Source organism: Mytilus galloprovincialis, chromosome 13, assembly GCF_965363235.1.
Source record: "Mytilus galloprovincialis chromosome 13, xbMytGall1.hap1.1, whole genome shotgun sequence".
NCBI lineage: Eukaryota > Metazoa > Mollusca > Bivalvia > Mytilida > Mytilidae > Mytilus > Mytilus galloprovincialis.
This window is the reverse complement of record NC_134850.1, coordinates 1,296,957-1,316,952: the sequence shown is the minus strand read 5'-3', so window position 1 is coordinate 1,316,952 and position 19,996 is coordinate 1,296,957. Positions and strand designations below refer to the sequence as shown.

General features: G+C 31.2%; 1 protein-coding gene and 1 long non-coding RNA gene across 2 annotated transcripts in view; one reads left to right on the top strand and one right to left on the bottom strand.

Annotated features, from left to right (window-relative positions):
• The window catches only part of LOC143056233 (solute carrier family 35 member F6-like), a 514,661-nt gene that overhangs the window by 195,044 nt on the left and 299,621 nt on the right, over window positions 1–19,996 (top strand). The window lies entirely within an intron of this gene.
• LOC143056806 (uncharacterized) lies at window positions 6,355–17,725 on the bottom strand. The gene is made up of 3 exons (XR_012972521.1): window positions 17,488–17,725; window positions 8,106–8,676; window positions 6,355–7,452 (listed from the first exon to the last, which is right to left on the bottom strand). It is a non-coding gene; the product is annotated as an uncharacterized LOC143056806 (long non-coding RNA).

The window sequence follows — 19,996 nt, the reverse complement described above, 5'->3', positions numbered from 1 at the left end:
TCTATTCAACATATTTTTTTTCTATTATTGCATTTATTAATTCTGTTCTAATCAGCTGTTAGTCATATTTGTCTCTATTTCAGGACCATCCTATTGTCTTGTTTGTTGAATTGTTTTCGTCTGATATTGGAATATTGGAATATTGTGTCACTGGTCGTTAAGCAACAAACAATCATTTATTGACGTAAAAGACACATTGTTTCATGTTTTTTGTGTCCCCCGTGTCAAAAAATTACATGCAACATCTGTTATATTATTTCTTTCAATGACCATGACGGATGCCTCAGGTTGCGGCAGTTTCTCGATGCATTGATAACCCATTGGTTGCCTTCGGCTATTGTCTGCTCTGTGGTCGGGTTGTTGTCTCTTTGACACATTTCCCATTTTATCACTGATTTATAGCATACATCCTATATATTCTAGGATATGTCTCGTTAACCTTTTCCCAATTTTTATTTTATTGGAGTTGTTTCTTTGAATTAAATAACATTTAGTACTTGTGTCGTCAATGTATTTAAGTTGTCTTTTTATTATCTGCGGCGTAAGGATATAGTCTCATTGACGTATATTCTACACCTTTATGTTGTCTGAGTCGTAAGGGTATAATCTCATTGACGTATATTCCACATATTTTTTTTGTCTGCGTCGTAAGGGTACAGTCTCAATGGCGTATATTCCACATTTTTTTTTTATCTACGTCGTAAGGGTATAATCTCCTTGACGTATATTCCACATCTTTTTTATTATCTGCGTCGTAAGGATATAATCTCATTGACGTTTATGCCATATATTTTTATTAGATGGTTGGGTTGGGTTTTTTTTATTGTATGGGCTATGAACTGAAGAATAGTAATAACACATTACACTTTTTGATTTTAAATCGAGGACATACTAAGGTAAAGGATATACAACTTTACTTAATAATCTGTATTGCAATAAGCTAAACTCTCGCAGTGAGTTAAAATCCAAACATTTCACATGTTGTTACATGTACACAAGAAACATACGCCACGTCAAACAGATTAATTTACTAATATGTACATAAAACAATATTTGTGGGTTGTTAAAAGAAGCACTGAACTAGCGAAAGGAACTGGACCAAGAACAACACGTCCTTGGCGTGTGCAAAATGTCATACAATTTGCATATACAGCTGTTTCTTTAAGTGACAAACACTTTGCTCAAAATATATAGCCGACTATAATTGCTTAAATCCATTTATTTTTTTTAACTTTGACAATCATATCACATCTCCTTATTTTTATATTGAAAATATAAATGTGGTTTGATAAAATGTTGTTCTCATTAAAAAAAACTGTTTCGTTCGTTTGTCGGATGCTATAGTTGGGAATATTGAAAAGTTTCTGAATCATGACATTGATATAAAAAAAAATCATGTTGAAGGATTTTGTGTTTTCTCTGTCTTTCAGATAACATGTCCTCTCCCATCCTAGATAAAATTTGATTTACTGGAGTTTTTTCTACCAATAGCTATAGCTTGTAATAAACAGACCTCATTTGAAATTATACCACATCTTCTTATTTTAATATCCTGCTTATTTACATATACGTGTCTTTTCTTGGATCAGGGGTTAGCTTCCACCGTCCCACATTCGAATTCCGTTATCAAGTTACAATATCCAGATCCTTTGATGAAAAATGCTTTGTTGTATTGTTCAAATATGTATTGATCATCTTTTTGTAAATTGCTTGTGAATAATATATTTAGTAAAATTCAAAACATGCTACTCACACCACATCTTCCTATATCTAATTACCCTTCTAGAGCATCTAGTCACCATTCGGTAAAAATAAATATTTATTTTGTACGAGGATTATTTTCATTTTTATTTTAGATTATATTCTTAACATTTTTTGAACTGCATGTCCTTTTCTGTTTGTCTTGTATACATGTACGTATTCAGTGGTTGTTTGTTTATGTGTTACATGTTTGTTTTTCGTTCATTTTTTTGTACATAAATAGGCCGTTAGTTTTCTCGTTTTACATTGTTGTTTCGGGGCATTTTATAGCTGACTATGCGGTATGGTCTTTGTTCATTGTTGACGCCCGTACGGCGAACTATAGTTGGTAATTTCTGTGTCATACCACACCTTCTTTTTTTATATCTATTGTACACGTTTTGTTTTTGTCTCTGGTATAGTCGCCTTAAAAGGATTCCTTGATATAATCTTAATTGTCAAAATGACTGGTTTTGTGCTTATTTTTACTTCAAATACCATAGATGAATATAATAGGACAGCAAGAAACAACCAATGCAATATATATGCAATGCATGTGCAATGTATTTAATAAATTTGGCCAAGCAATTCTACAGGAAAGCTCCAAGTGATTGTACAGGAAGGCTCCGAGTGATATTACTGTAAACTTGCAAGCGATTGTACAGTCAATAAAAATATCCGACATGGAGAAAATGTATATCTTTGGATTTCTACTGGGACAATTTTTTTGAAACTTTCCGACAGGTAAGACTATATATCAGAAAAGGTACATGTGAAAAATCAGGTAGCAAACATTGATTTGTCGATGTTTATTTGACATTTTTGATCGCTGTTGTGTGACAATTTTGATCGTTTTACACGGAGCTCCACCATTCTAAGGAAAACGTTTGGATGCATATATCGTTCTTATTATTGTATTGGTTCATATTTATCATTATATTAGGATATGAACACACGAATACACTTAAACATGTCATATAGTTTGGTAACAATATCATTTATAATGGGCTAATCTGATGTTTGTCGTCCAGAGGCAAATATATCATGAATATTTAGTGTGAGAACAAATGGACATTATATTTTGAATGTACATGCAAGTCTTCCAGGATGGAAGACAGAAATGTATTGGCAAATGACTGAAAACCGGAAACCAGTCAATGAGACAGCAACCCAACGACACAATACAATTTTAATTTATTTCGATTTTTTTTACAAACAAAACATTCGTATAGAATATTTGTTTTGATTTTATTTACAGCCAACACATCCGTATATAATATTTGTTTCGCTTTTATTTACAACCAACGCATCTGTATAGAATATTTGTTTCAATTTTATTTACAACCAACGCATCCGTATGGAATATTTGTTTCGGTTTTATTTACAACCAACACATCCGTATAGAATATTTGTTTCGGTTTTATTAACAACCAACGCATCCGTATAGGATATTTGTTTCGCTTTTATTTACAACCAACGCATCCGTAGAGAATATTTGTTTCGGTTTTATTTACAACCAACGCATCCGTATAGAATATTTGTTTCGTTTTTTTTACAACTGACGCATAAAAAAATGTTGAGGACATACATATGACTTGAATTAAAATGTCTATTTAACAATGTATAGATGGTTTTAAGAGATATCATGAATTATTATTTTTCTTCCGACTATCAAACGATAAGTGGACGTGAATCGAAGAACCACATGTCATATTAATATTTCTCTAAATCTTCAAATACATTTGCTTTGTTATCACACATTAAATTTAGCCGTTGATCTAACAAGACATTTATACTGCAACTAGTTAAGGATGTATTCTTCTAACTTTTCAGTCTCGTTGAAATCTCGTTCTCGAATTATTTCCAATACATGTGATACAAGTGGAAAATATCTATGAATTTTAAAAATATTATAATAAAAAATAACTCTGTGAAACAAATGTGTATTTAAAATAAACGTTTTTTGAGTAATCTAGATTTCAAATTTTACGACCAATCAAGTCCATATTTTTAGCCAAAATTTTGAGAAAATGGGTGAGGGATACAAAAAAATTATTTACAAGAATCATGTACATCCTTAATCTCTTTGGTCTTTTCAAATTTCTTAGATATGTATTTTTTTTTCAATCATTTATAACAAGAACGTTGAAATAATATGCATTTTGTTCCTAAAACCGAGAAATATCACAAAAATAGTAAATTGACAGCATGGTAAATTTGACACAAAAAAGCGTCAAAATATGATAAAACTTTCTTATATTAACACATACTATAGGTTTTTTTTAAGTAAAATGTATTCAGATTGGCCCCCTTCATCTTTATAGAAAGTATGGAAAAAAGTTTAATTGTGGAACTGTGATTTTTTTTCACGACAATAGCCCAAAAATAGGTAAAAATCAATGAAAAATGAGAAAATCGTCAAAATTGATCATTTTCAAAGGGCTGTAGCAAAAAAAGAAGTGCACCACCATATGATTTTTTCTTCACCAATTATTGTGTTACAGTCTTATAAACCCAAAAGTTTAATTCTAGAAATGTTTGGCTCCTCAGAGGTGTACATCCTTAAGTTATTTCCTTAATATAGTTACACAGCTATATTGTTTGCAATGTCAATTTCATCATGGATCACCTTTTCTGCAATCAGGGGTCCATAAGGGGATGAAAATAAGTTTGAAATTAGTTTAACAATTGAAATAGATATCCATGTATTTTTTTCAATTGCAGTATGACAACAATATTAGGTCAATGTCAGAAAAATATCAACTTTTTTTGTTTTCGGCACAGAACTGGAGAAGGATCGGTCACAAAAGTTGATATTTTTCTGACATTGACCTTAAATTGTATATGTACATAACAAGATTGTTTACATTGTCTTTCATCTGACTAGTGACTACTGTTAATTTAGAAATTATTGCATGCATTAATTATTGCGATTTAGTCATTTCTCACAAGAATGCGATATTGAGAAAAATCCTGTTTAATGCATATACAAAAAATCAAAATGCGAGTTTAAATTATTGCAATTAAAACCCTGTTGCATTTTTTGCAATTATACACCCATAGCAATAATTTATGAACCAAATGTGATTGAGTTAAAGAATAAAATAAAGAAATACCAATTTCTTGAAAATCATATTGCAAAGAAAAATGATAAAGTCCAGGTTTGTGAAAAATTTTGGTCTCCTTTACATGTAATATTTAACTAAGTGTTGTTTTCATATTATATATGTTTAGTTCAGAGAAAGGAAATAAGTTATAAATGATGAGCAAATTTATTTATTTCATTGAAATTTTTTTTACTAAAAAGTAAGTCATGACACATATTGTGGCAAAACAAGATGAGTGAAAGTATTAGTGTTGTATGTGAGTAAGTCACGCGGAGAGAGAGGAGAGATAAATCAAATACAATTTATATGTAACCTAAAATATTTTTATTGTTAAAAAATAATTAGTCAGAGATTAATTTTGTATATTGCTATTTTTTTCTTCTGCATTTACCCCTTAATACCATTGTCAGGTGGTAGTGTAATGGGGTGTGTAAAATCGTGACTATTGAAAAACAAATAAAAGATAAATAAAATCTGAATGTACATATATGTTTCTTTATGTTGATTTCCTTTTCACGTCACAAAGAAAAGCCTTTCCGTCCTTATTATTACAAACAAGCAGAATATTTTCATTTTTGTCGAAATAAATTCCATCCGGCTCATACAATCCATCTGATTTAGTAAGAGGTTCTTTATGACGTTGACCATCATTAGATACAACTACTACAGTGTTTGACCATCGATCGGTCACATAGACATTCCCCTCATTATCTGTTGTCACACAACATAAATCTTGAAATTTATCCTTTTCAAACTTCCAAATTATTTTTCCATCTAACGAGCAGCAGTATATTGATGTATAGTCTATACAGACCAACCTGTCTCTGTCTACTGTAATGTCGCGGATATCGTGTGAAGGTAACGGTATAGTACGTATTACTTTACCTGTCAGGTCCATCACATGTATTATACTCCAATCAATAACAACGCAAAGTATATTATCATTATATGATATTCCCAAGCAGTAACCACTGATATTGATTCTACTGCTGAGAGAACGTGTAGATATCTTTATTATCAGTACGTTACTGTCTGTACAGGATACTGCTACAGTGTTACTATCAATTTCTGTTAAATAATGTGGTGTATAGTACAGAGGAATGTGATGCATATCAGTACCGTCTGAATTACAAATAATAAGTCGGTTATTATTATACACGGCAAACACTAATGTATTGCCTATTTTGATACAGCTAGTGATGTTCAGAGTTTCATTTGTTGACTTTTTTATCTTTAAGTGTTGAAGCAAAGTGACAAAAACAGGAAGATTGGGTTTGACGGGTGTTTGAGCTTGGGTGAATGATTCTTCTGCCTTTGTTGTGTTTTCTTAAATAGATAAAAAAAACAACAAAAACACATTGCATAAATATCTGAAAAAGGATTGAATATTGTAACATTAATCATTTGGTTAAGTAAACAATGAAGTGTTAATTGGGGAAAAATAGGGGAGATATTTTCGGCAGATTGACTTCATTTTCATCTGTAACTAAACATGCTTATTTTTTTCGGCTTCAAAATATCCATTCTTCGCCTCTCTTTTAGTAAGAGTAATCGATATACATCAGCTAAGAAATATATGAGCAGAACATTAGTAGTCTATAAACAAAATGCAAAATAACAAAGGATCTCAAAATGACACGACTTATTAAAAATCATAAAAAGCGTCTCCTTCGGCAATCATACCGAATCTAATGATTCTGCATATACTTTAAGGATATACATTGTATATACAATTATCGTATTTTACGATTTTTTCTTGTTCACTGATAATTTCATTTCTCAGCGGAGTCGAGTGATATGAAAATTATTAACTAAGGAAACACTTGCCGTTGTCAAGGAAATTTACAACATTTTCATAAGTAAAATAGCGATAAACAGATAGCATTGATCATCTCAACTCGATTGCTTTGCTCACTTTCGCCGTACCGGCTTAAGCAAGAAAATCAATCTCCTTGAGTTAACCAACGATAATCTATAAGTATTGGATACTGTAATAACATAAATATTTTTTTTAAAACGCTGATGGTATATACATTACATTTTATATTTTCCAGCTGTTTTAAGGCGTTCATGTATTTGGTCTGCATTTGCTTATCCATACTACATGTCTTATGCAGTTTTATAAGTCGTTCATAATTTGTCTTGTTGAAAAAGTTCAGATCCATTCTACAACCAATATCACGGAACTTGTCGAAGTAATCATCAAATTCATCTATTCCAATGTTTGTGTTACATCGGTGAGCCAAATGGTTTCTGTAACGACGTATGCGTTCTACATCATCTGCCAGTTTCATATCTGCTTTTTCTGGATTACTTCCCCATCCTTTTGTAGGAGGACTTATCAGCGATAACTGTCTTAACAACTTATAGATCAATGTAATGTCCATTGAATCATATGAATTGGACGAGTTCGCACCATTTAATACAGTTTGCTGATCAGAGGAGAAACTTTTCAGATGCGACAAACACATTTGGTACAATTTGTTAGCAGAAATATTTGAGCGGATTATATCTCTGAAGATATTTGGGAACGTGTCAATGATAACTCGTGAAACTCTTGAATAACGTTCTATGTTTTCACTATCCTCATCAACTGTTTGGATTACTACAAATACACTAAACGCAGTTATACATGTTATATGAATACTTTACTTAATCATTTTAAGAGTCGCCACCAATGATATCTTACAGAAAAAATTGTGTTAACGGTCAATATAAGATTAATTCTCCTGGATATATGGGTGCCTCTACGACAAGATGCAAAACAGACAGTACGATACTAATATCAATATGGGTGTCATTTTAAAAATGCAGCGGAGATTTATCCTTTTGAGATGCCAATCAGCAAAGCCCAATTGACGCACTTCAATCCGGATATTTCATTAATTTAAGATTAATTAAAAATGTACATCATATCAGCCGTTGCGTTATTTCATACATGACGAATAATACCCTTACGTTTGAGAACTACACATTCCGATAAAAATTCATTGAAAGGAACTAAATGTTGACATACTAATATAAGTCAGTATTACACGGGTTTCAATAATAGTATCGATCATAACCACTCTCTTTCAAAACACATACAAGAGCGATTATTGTTAAATATCATGAATATCTTATGTAAGTGTTATAATTGTTAGTTGTGTTATTTATATTCTGACTTGCATGAATTTCACTCGTTTTATGGTTAATCTTATGGGATATCAAATATGTTTACGGTTAAACGTCATAGTTTTATACTACTATTAACCATACCATTGACTTGCTGCATAAGTGCCAGTTGTTAAAGCATATCAGTAATATCAATATCAGAGTTCTGAATTGTTTGGTACAATTGTATAGAAGTATCTTGACACAGATACTTATCCACTCACTTTAGTACATCTTGTGTTCTTTTTTGGAACTCTTCGTAATAAAGCTGTGATATTTCCTCGGACTTCCTACTAATAACGTCATTTGTTGCATTAAGTATTCTCTGAACATCATCACCGATTTCAACATCTGTATCGTGTGAAACATTCCCCCACTTACACGACGGTTCACTAAACACATTTTCGTACCGCAATATTTTATAGCATAGTTCGATGGAGAAGTCATCTATATTTGGAAGTCGTACCATTAAAGATATTTCATTCGCTGTAAAGTCAATAGTTATGAATTTCTGTTTATATTTTCCTTGCAATCCTCTTGGACTAACACATTCTTTAAATATTTGTTGCATTACTTTTGGGAATACATTCTTGACAATATTGTGTAATCTTGCTTGTCTTTCTTTAGACGCAGTAGACATATTACCTGTGGTATGTTGATGTGTTCCAATTATATACTGTAGAAATAAATAATAAAAACAAATCATGTACTTTACAATTGATAAATGTATGGTGAATTTGAAAGTCCTTGTGAGTAGCTGAGATTATATAAATAATTATAACATGTATACAGAAATAGTTTATTCAATTGTAAAACATATTGAGGAATTCATAAAGCAAACGAATGATGTTTTGTTGACCATACAATCGGCTTTTAATTATATTGAGTAATTATAGCTGGCAGTGTAGGCTACAATTGGTTTACAAACATGGTGGTTTGAAATCATTTTGAAATATGATATATATAAATTCAAAAAAACAATTTCAAAAGGAAATCATATCTATGGCAAGTAAATACATTTAAGCATCGAAAAAGACAAATATTATACAAAGTAACCAGCTTGAAGACGAGTTTATTTGCCTGTTGGAATGCACTGCATATAAAAAGGAAAGACATTATTTTGAGGACACGTGTATTAATTGTAAACAAAATTTCCTTAAATTGAAAGTTCTCACAAATAATTTGGTTGATGTCCAGTGAGTCCTGAAAATGATAATGCATACTTGACAAAATTTATTAGTACGTGCACTGAAATAAAAGAAAATTTAAATTCCAGTGACTAGATATACATGTAGTAGTGATTTAGTTCGTGTTCTATGTATTACAAAAAAAGTTTTCAACGCATATACTTAATCTACATCTTGGGTGTCTAGTGTAAGAAATGTGTTCAATGATATCCCGCCTTCCAAGCAAAATGGCGGATATGCCAGACATGACTAAATTATTTAAGTGTGTTTATTATTGTGAAATCTGCTGTGAATAGAGAAAATTTGACGGGAAAAACAAAATGTTGGGATCTACCTACTGTCAATTTACGTCAAACCTGTCAGACGACTTCTTATCGGAAGTGTTGCCCTTTTAATGACACTTTGTACCATTTTGTTTTCAATTTTGTCTATTAACTTGAAAAATATAATAGACATAGAGAAACTTTTGAAACCATAAGTTAACAAGAACAGCAAAAAACACCCAACAAATAAGTTCAACATGCCTGGAATTGTCCGACGACTCCTTGTTGGAGTTATTGCCCTTTTACTAACGATTTTTATAAATAAAAAAATAGGGATCTACTGAATAGAAGAAATGCTTATTAAATCTGTTTTGTTTTAAATTGTAGGTTTATACCAACATCAATCAAGTAAGTCAAACGAGTGTAGAATATAGTAACTATGATTATGCTGATGTTTGAATAGAATATTGAACTGTACAGTAGTATTTTCTTGAGAGATTACCTAACCTTATCACAACGCAAAGTACACAACTCAAAACCTAACATTGGTGTCGTGACTAACGGAGAGAATGGTCATAAGTAGATTAAAAATCTTTGAGAGCGGGGAACAGAGCAGCGGTGACAAAAGTTTTTAATGAACTGGAGGACGCCATCTGTGATACGCCTTTCGACCCGGAGGAAATCTCAACATTGCTGAAAGCAGTTGATACGAAAAAGAACATACTACTGTACAGTTCAATAATCTATGTACACATAAGCATTAACATAGTTACAATATTCCACATAGATACAAAGTATCAGATTGTCGCTAAAAATACGACAGTAGAATTTGCCATCGTAAATATCACACATCACTTTGCAAGAAAAATACAACGACGTCTCGATCGGATATTAAGGACAAAACAGAAACTTCAATATTGTACACATCGGCAAGTCAAGCAACTTCAACCGTTTTGCTTAAAACACAATATCCACCATAGCATTACCGATTCAGAGCCAGAGTAGAAAAATAACACCGGGACTACACTATCTACATAGATTATCTTTAGGATACCCCGTCACAGACGCAGATTCTTTTGAGCTTCATCTTCTACTTGGAGCAGACTTTTTTGGAATATATTGCAAGATAAGGTAATACGTGGACATGGTCCGACTGCTGTAAGTTCTAAACTTTAAAAACTCTAAAAAGTTTTGTTGTCAGGTCCAGTACCAGTCACGAAAATAAGAAGTCAACTTCAATGATGAATGTATTGATATCGCATAAACAGGGAAGTTGTGATAAAGAGGAATGTTGGAGAAAGAAGTCTTTAGGAATTGACAGAAAGGAAGTTGATATAGAGAAAGCATTTTTTGCATATAAAATTCGACGTAATTGACAGAGATGTTACGAGATTGTTTTGGTTACAGAACCCCAAAAATCTGAACAGTCGATTGATAGCTTACAAGTTTAAAGTAGTACTTTTTGATGCAACCTGTTCAACGTTTATTTTGAGTGCTACATTGATGACACATTTTAGAGAAACCCCATCTAACACATCAACAGAACTGCATAGAGTAAAATTGAGAATTGAAATGGGGAATGTGTCCCAGAGACAACAACCCGACCAAAGAGCAGATAACAGCAGAAACATATATGTAGATAACATCCTCACAAGGTTTCCTGATGAAACATCTCACCTTAACTTTTATTCAGAATCTAGCACACTATTACACGAAGCCGGTTTGAACTTGAGATCATTGAATTCTAACAATAAAACTTACGAAATATTGCAATATAGGAAAAGGCAGGAGACGAGGATCAGACAGTTAAAATACTAGGAATGCGCTGGAACACAAAATCTGATAATATTATATAAAATCAACTTAATTTGACAAAAAAGGATGACATACCATTTACACAACGAGAACTGTTGCGCCAGTTGTCAACTATTGAAGTAGGGTACATCGTACAAGTTCACAACGATTCAAAAAAAGATCTATGTGGAGGTTAGCCGTCGTGAAAGATTTATTTCGTGGAAATGGATTTCTACGAACTTACAAACTGCTATAAATCAAAACAGATACTAGTATAACAAACCGATTAAATTTTAAATTATATCTGTTGGAATCACAAGGACCAAATAGTAAAAATTGTAAAACACACTAGACTCTTCGTTCCCGCCAAAAGAAAATTCCCAGTTTACAGAGTTTGGAAGGAAAAAACATTACGATTTAAATAGTGATTATGGACTGTAAAATCTGTTTTATGGACTGTTACAGTGGTGTTCACTTTCAATGACATTCATTGACCGAGGGTCAATTTTAGAGACAATTATGGTTTTAGTTAAAATATGATTTGCAAGTATCGTATATTACAGAGATAGTAACAGTATTATCTTTTTAATTCTTTGGGATTGTAAATTTTTATTTATTTATTGGTAATTTTCATTTTCCGTGTCACGCAGGATGTCGAGGATTGCGGGAACGTAAAGCGTAACTATATGTGCCATCGCCACTAACTATAAAGACGTCGCGTATCTATGTATCTATGTATAATATTAAAACTATGTTTATGCTTATGTTTGAATAGAATATTGAACTACACAGTTGTATTTTTTTCTAATCAACTGATACCAGCAATGTTGAGAAATGTCATGAGTTTTTTTTCTTTAAAGAAGCTGAAATTCTTTTGGATTTTTTTTTTTTTTTTGAAAGTGTTTTTCAAAACTTTTTATGTTCGTCTTTTCTCTCTCCATTTGACAATTTGTTTTTCTTTTGTATATCTTAAAACCTTTGTATAAAATTAGCCAGTGTATATCCAAAAATACACTGACTACTGTGTAATAACAAAAATGAACATGTGGAGAATTAAGTTAAGAACCTTTTTGACAAGGAGCTGTGACAAATTTATAGACATTTAAATATTTTTTAAGAGTACTACATCATTATTCTAAAAAAACTAGTGTAATGTGTACCTGTTTTTAAAACAGCATTTGATTTTAAAATGTTAAATTGTTTAATTTAAACATGAACAAAGGAGTAGGTGCAGTAAGACCCCTTTTTGGCCCCAAAATATAGCAGTTTTACAAAATTGTTAAAATGTAAACGTTTAGTTATTCATTAGACAGTAGAATGCTTCTGCTATATAAATATGGGATGTTTTTGACAATACAATGCAAATTTATCCGGTACTAGCACCATTAAGTTATGCTAAATTACTGAAATCTTCATAATTCTAGCATTTTAGTTAAATTTTAGACGGTTTTCGTGTAAAATGAAAGTGGCCGCATTCGTGTTCATCCTTAATATTAAAACGTAAGTTGTATTTGATGATAATACATAACATATATAAAGGTTGAGGATGAACACGGATGCGGCCACTTTCATTTTTACCAAAAACTGACATTTTTCGGCATATTTGGGAGATTTTTCATATTTGAGCTTGAATCGGATGGTTTTTAATGACTAAATCTGTTAAAATCTTTCACATAAACTAACTAATTCAAATAAAATAGACACTTAAGTGTTTTAAAAGTGGTCAAAGTCTTTCGTCAGATGAACCTGAAATTTGAGGCCAAAATCGGTCCTTACCGGATCTACTCCTTTACATTCCTAGCTAAAAATAACCTTATGGTTTCATTTGCCTCATTAAACATAACTGTATGATTAATCCCATTTATATTGAAACAACAAAAAACTACTGAACCATCAACATTGAATGAGTTTAAAATTATAAATATGTAATATTCCATCTGCTTGTTTATACAGGGTTACGTTTTAAATGTTCTACATAACAAGAAACATTGTAGTTATGATAATGAAATGATAAATTTAAACCATATGTTTATTTCGCGTCATACTTGGCTCATTTCAGTCTTCCAATAAATATTTCTTGCTTGAAAGTTATGTTTCCTTATACCTTTTACCTTATTTCTGTGGCTTTCTATATGTATTTGTTTCTAGTGACGTCACACAGTACAGGAGAGGGGCGCTGTCCTAATTTCGCATGGGTTTCTTATCTTTTTGTACATGTCCCCCAGGGGAATTTTATGCATTAACTATTTCAATAATACACAATATATCACCAAACTAAAACGAAAATTAAGACGTTGATGACTAGAAGAGGAAATACATATATTGTAAAACTTTTTTCAAGGTTGTATAGGGTAGTTATGCTTGATAAATCAAAAACAGTGATCTAAGTACGCTAAAGAACAGGAACATTTGAATAGTTTTTGCAAAAAAGAAATTAACCGTCAGAGAGAATGAAGACACAGACTTATAAAACATATATATAAACAAATATATAAAATGTGTAAAAAAGTAAACGTTTACGATATAGCAGGAAGATTTGTCACGTTCGTTTTATATAAAATATATAAAATGTGTAAAATAGTAAACGTTTACGATAAAGCAGGAAGATTTATCACTTTTGTTTGATATAAAATATATAAAATGTGTAAAAAAGTAAACGTTTACGATCAAGCAGGAAAATAGGTCAATATGAAAAAGAAGATGTGGCATGATTACCATGGAGACAACTCTTCATAAGGACCAAATGACACAGCAATTAACAACTATAGATCACTGACGTCCTGTAACTATTTGATATGAAATATATAAAATGTGTAAAGGAGAAAACGTTAACGATAAAAAAAAAAAGTAAAACTTTTTACGTTCAATTGATAAAAAATATGTAAAATGTGTAAAATATTAAAGGTTTACGATTAAACAGTAAAACTTTTCACATTCGATTGATATAAAATATTTTGACCGAGGCTATTAACTATCAAATGTATGTTTCAAGATTGAATACACATGTTTAGTGAAATCGTTGAATTGTCTTTATTTTATGGTAACTTTTCAAAGATGTTAAACGTAGGTTTTTAAGAAATATAAAACGTAGAATGACAATGTTTATTAAACTTAATATGCTTAAATGAAACTGCTTGATATAGAGGTAAATAACACGAATATGTTGAAATAAAATTGAGAAATGAATTCTTTATGTTGTCCGTTATAAGTAATTGAAATTAATAAAAGTACAGAGTACTCATAGTGCAATTGTTTCACATATTTGTCATTGTAGTAAAATAATAGTTGATCATGTTGATATAAATTCCATTTTAGCGCAACGGATACCGCATTTGAATTATATTTTATGATTCGTGTGGACAATCGCCAATACTTATAATTGTTCTATATACATTTGTTCCTTTTATTGCGATACATTTGAAATATCTGGTTGTAATGTAAATCGAAATAAAAACACGACACTTGATATTTGTCAATAGAAAACTGACATACCATAAAAAAGACTTTTGCTCTGAAGTTTGAAGTCTGTTATTTAACATTGACAAACGTGTAAAGATGTATTTCAACAATTCGAATACAGTCACTGAATTTAAATTTGATAAGAATTGATTTAATAGTCGTCCAGATTTTAAAGTTTATGTGCTTTTTTTATTTTTTAACGGAAACTTTTGAATAAAAGCATACAGAATAACTCTGTTATTATACATAATCACAACAAAAGAGTAATAACTTCACATGTTGAAAACAGATCATATTCTAGTTTGTGTAAAATAAATGATTTGCGTTTGAACAGGAATATATAACTACCCCAGCAGACACCCGATGTTGTATAGACGTGGATATTTGGTTGAAAATAGGTCGCAACGTCGGCGACCTAAATTGAAAAAAAGGTTCAACATTGACTGACAAACGTCTATCAGACGTTATAGATCGACATCTATAAAACCTTGCTTTTTGGTCGCAACATTATACAACGTCAACACAACGTCGGATGCCGTATGTTGGTGGGACGTCTAAATTTATCTAACATATCACACGTTCAAGAACATCAAGTCTTAAATTATATAATATCATGTCATATTACTAAAAGTATCCTATTTCGTTATCTAAAAATTAGAATGAACTATGAAATAAAGTTTAATAGAACTCTCTACTAAGATAAATAACATCTTATTCCAGTGTTTCTTTTAAACCTCTTTTCCCAAGGAAAACTTGCTGCCCTTCAGGTGACGCAATACTCAATTTACTCTTTAAATGATTCGATTGCTCAATTTTAATGTTCGTAATAAAATCTGCGTAATCGTTATCTTTCGTGCTAATACATAAAAAGGTAACGTCAAGTTTAATGTTTATGCACGTGTAATTGATGAATACTTATTTGTGTGTGCGGTTTAGAGACTTTTTGGGCATAGTTTAACGGAAGGAGCCACACTTTATTTAATTTAAATCAGCTAAACGCTAATAAAAGGTTTGTATGCTAATCGTATAGTTTCTTGATTAATTGCAGTTGATTATTTCCTTAAAATAAAGAACCAGGTTTAATCCACCATTTTCTACATTTGAAAATGCCTGTACATGTACCAAGTCAGGAATATGACAGTTCTTGTCCATTCGTTTTTGATGCGTTTTGTTATTTGATTTTGCCATGTGATTATGGACTTTCCGAATTGATTTTCCTCTAAGTTTAGTATTTTTGTGATTTTTATTTTTACTTGCAAAATGGTTGAAATACCCATATAGAAGTATAAGATAAAGATAAACGCTTTTGCTTTTAGGGATTTACATCCATAAAGAGATACACAAAACAAAATTATTTTACTCTAATTACCTAAAGCAACCCGTGTACATAAAACTGTCAACTAAAACTCATGTGCGACAGTCAAATGACAAAGAAGGATTTGTTTACGTTTAGAAGGTTGTCCAGGTATGACGAACATAGCCGGTTTAAAAATACACTTTTAAAACATCACTAGTTACCATAGTATTAATAAACTCTTACTCTTGTAACAAAAGAAGCGATGAAGTTGTTTTTAAAATTGTTTCGATCGTTATGTATACGTGATGAATTTGATGAAGTAGGTATTTGTGTTCCGTCTGTGTCATTATTAACAAAATCATAACGACCTCAAACTCTTGAAAATTATCATACGAAAACAAGTTTGAAGACACAATTCTAAATTTACAAAAATGACAAAGTTCTTTGATATAATCGTAGTTTATTTAATTGAATGAAACGTTTCCAACATTGTTTTTCAAATATTGATATTTATTGTGGTATTTTTACAAATGCATACAACCGTGCATTTACGGTTTTATATGTAAACGTTGCATAATTTTTATTTTATATACCTTACTGAATGGTATACACAAACTGATTCAAAACATTTATGAGGAAAAACGACTGGAATTTAACGGTCAGAGTTACGAATTGAATGTCTCAATACTTTAGCGCCATGTTTCGCGGTCTTAGATCTTTGGACATCAGAAAAAATAGTATGAACTATAATTTTACCGGTTGAATCCTCATTGAATGTGACATTTCAGTAAGTGTAGATTTGCATGGCAGGTGATGCATGCACAAAAGCTGACGCTTATCTGTCGACGCAATTGGTCAATTACCTTTAAAGTACCTACGATTCCCGCATTTTTCGTTTGCTATATTGATTTGTCTCTTTTAAACCAATTTACGATAATTGAACCTTAAAAAATATAACTGTCGTCTGTAATTCAAAGACACTTATTTATTAATTAAATTGTATCTGGTTGTGATGCTGTTTCATTGGCATTCGCCCAAGTTATCACATTTGTCACGTTGATTTTATTTTATAAAATGAGTAACGTTAAGTAGATTAAGTATAACATGCATTCTTTGAATCCAGCGCTTACTTCCTTTTACTGATATTTATCATTCTTCTTGTCTTTTCTTCTTAAAGAAAATCAGTTTTGTTATTCTGAAACTTTAGATCTTTTCCCCCTTTTCATTCTTTAAAAATCAATGACCCACATCTTAAAAGTGACAGAGGTCATAGCTTTGTTATTTGATCGTGTAGTTTAAACACTATTTGTAATACTGTGAATACTTTACACAGAAAATTACATTGTCTTCACTTTGTTTTAACATATTTAGACTGACCTAGGGACATTTACAATCAAAACGAATTATCTTTTGTTTTAAGATATTAACATTAGGTTTTTAAGATTGATTAAATGTACAATAAAGTTTATTAAACCAAATGTGCTTACCTGAAACTATTTGATCGAGAGTCAAATAAGACAAAGATGATGCAATAAATGTTTAATGTTGTCCATGATAAATTATTGACTTGTAAGTAGTGTCCATTGTGCAATATCATCACACATTCATCATTTTATTGAATTGTTATTGATATAACTTCCATTTTCAACACAACGGATTCTGCATTTGAACTTTAAAAAGATATTTTGGGATTCATCCGGACAAACTACAAAATGTATAAATGTATTATGTTTACATTGCGACTGATTTAAAATAACTCGTTGTATTTTAAATCAAAATTTTAAACAGGATACCTGATATTATTCCCTAGAAAACTAACAGACCATGCACATGATTTTTGACATAAAGTTTGGTATTTAACATTGACCTAAATTCGAATTGCAAACGTGTATTTAAATAAAGGCAACAGTAGTATACCGCTGTTCAAAACTCATCAATCCATGGACAAAAAACAAAATCGGGATAACAAACTAAAACTAGATTTTAAAGTTAAAATGTGTATTTTTTTATGTTTTAGTAAAATAAACTTTTGAAGGAATGCGTAAAGAACAATAATATTCATTCTCTATAATCTCAACAAAAGATTAATGTTCTCACATGTTAAAAACCGATCATATTTTAGTTTATTTAAACAAATGATTTATTTTTGAAAATGTGTTTAAAACTGCCCCGAGAATGCACCTAATGTTTTACAAAAGTGGATGTTTGGTTGAAAATAGGTCATAACGTTAGCCATCTGAATTAAAAGTCGGCTGACGTGATAGAACCTTGGTTTTTGGTCGCAATCTTATACAATGCCGACACAACGTCGGATGTTATATGTCGGTCTGTACTCTTACCTACAATTGTTTTCGTTACTCATTGTGACTTGGATGGAGAGTTGTCTACTTTACACCCATACCACATCTTCTTTTCTTGTAAAACAAAACAAGGAAACATACACTGAACGAATAAGATTGGTGTATGACACAATATTAATACAATATTACAGCGTAAGTGCCTCTTTAACAAAGATGTTACAGGTAATAATAAAAACGAAAAAGAAAATGTAGGAAAAAAGTCATTAAGACCACTCTTACCTAAGACAATATGGCGTTGAATAAAAAAACTTTCACAGGTAAATCTAAATTTAATTATTTTGTTGTTTGGAGTACGGAAGTAAACATTTCTTTACACAACTAATAAAATTATTGTTCAGAGTAAGAGTACAGAAGTGAACTTTTAGCGTCATAATAAATACAAAAGATGGTATCACTTGATATTAGCTTGGGAATAATTGATACTATACTTTAATATATTTTCGAAAGCATTACTTCTTCCATTATCTCATATTGTTCATAGGAAATGTATTTTTTTGCAAATTAGCTTAAACATAGGTGAATTTATCTCATCCTTATAAATATACTTATATATATATAGATTACGTTTTTATTAGATTAGACCATTGGTTTTCTCGTTTGAATGGTTTTACACTAGTAATCTTTGGGGCACTTTATAGCTCGCTGGTCAGTGTAAGCCAAGGTTCCGCATTGACGGCCGTACCTTGACCTATAATGGTTTACTTTCATAAATTGTGTCATAGATGGAGATTTATCTCCTTGGCAGTCATACCACATCTTCCAATCTATACTTTTAAATGAGAGGACCCCATTTTGTCTATTCCTTCCACAATAAATTAATCATCATGCCTTTGTGTCCTATAGATACAATGCATAGTCGCATGTATGATCCTTGTTTATGATTATTCACTTTGGGTTATTTTAGGAGGAAAACGAAAAAAGGCGTCCGAATATTGTTTCCGTGATCGGAATGACTTTTGAGTCATATAAAAGACTTTCGTTTAGGACTGTTTTAAAATTACACATAATCTTTATAAGAACTTTGGGACAGGGCAACTTTTTTCGCGTTATTCTGTATACAATGATCATACATATTATGTAAATAAAGTGTATTTGCTATTAACTATCCGCCGCGGTCAATGATATATTATATAGAGAGTCTTTATATAATATATCCGTGTTTGTTAGGTTTATAGTATTTATATGCCGGCCGGTATGTTCATAGTATACAGAAAAACATAAAAAAATGTCGGTCTTTTGGAATAAAGGGGGAGTGCTAAAAAAGTTCCTGTACCCAAGTACATTGTACCTATGAATTTTGGTACCTTTCCTGAAATGCTCCAGTTATAACTTTTTTTAACAAAAAAATATCCTACGACAGTTTACCTACGTTCTAAATGCCCGCGATTTTGCGGCTATGTTCTAGTATCTAATTAATATAATATTAGAGGCCCAACACATTAAACTTCCGCCATCTGGTCTAAGTTGTAATGCCTATATCAAAAGTCCGTAAGATCGGTTTCTACGTGAGAAGTCATATTACAACATTTTTTTGTGAAATTAATAAATCATTGATTAATTGATCGATCTTAATCATCTGGCAGGCTACCAAGGGGACTAGCTGCTACAATACATTGATTCCGGTTGTAATCAGTAC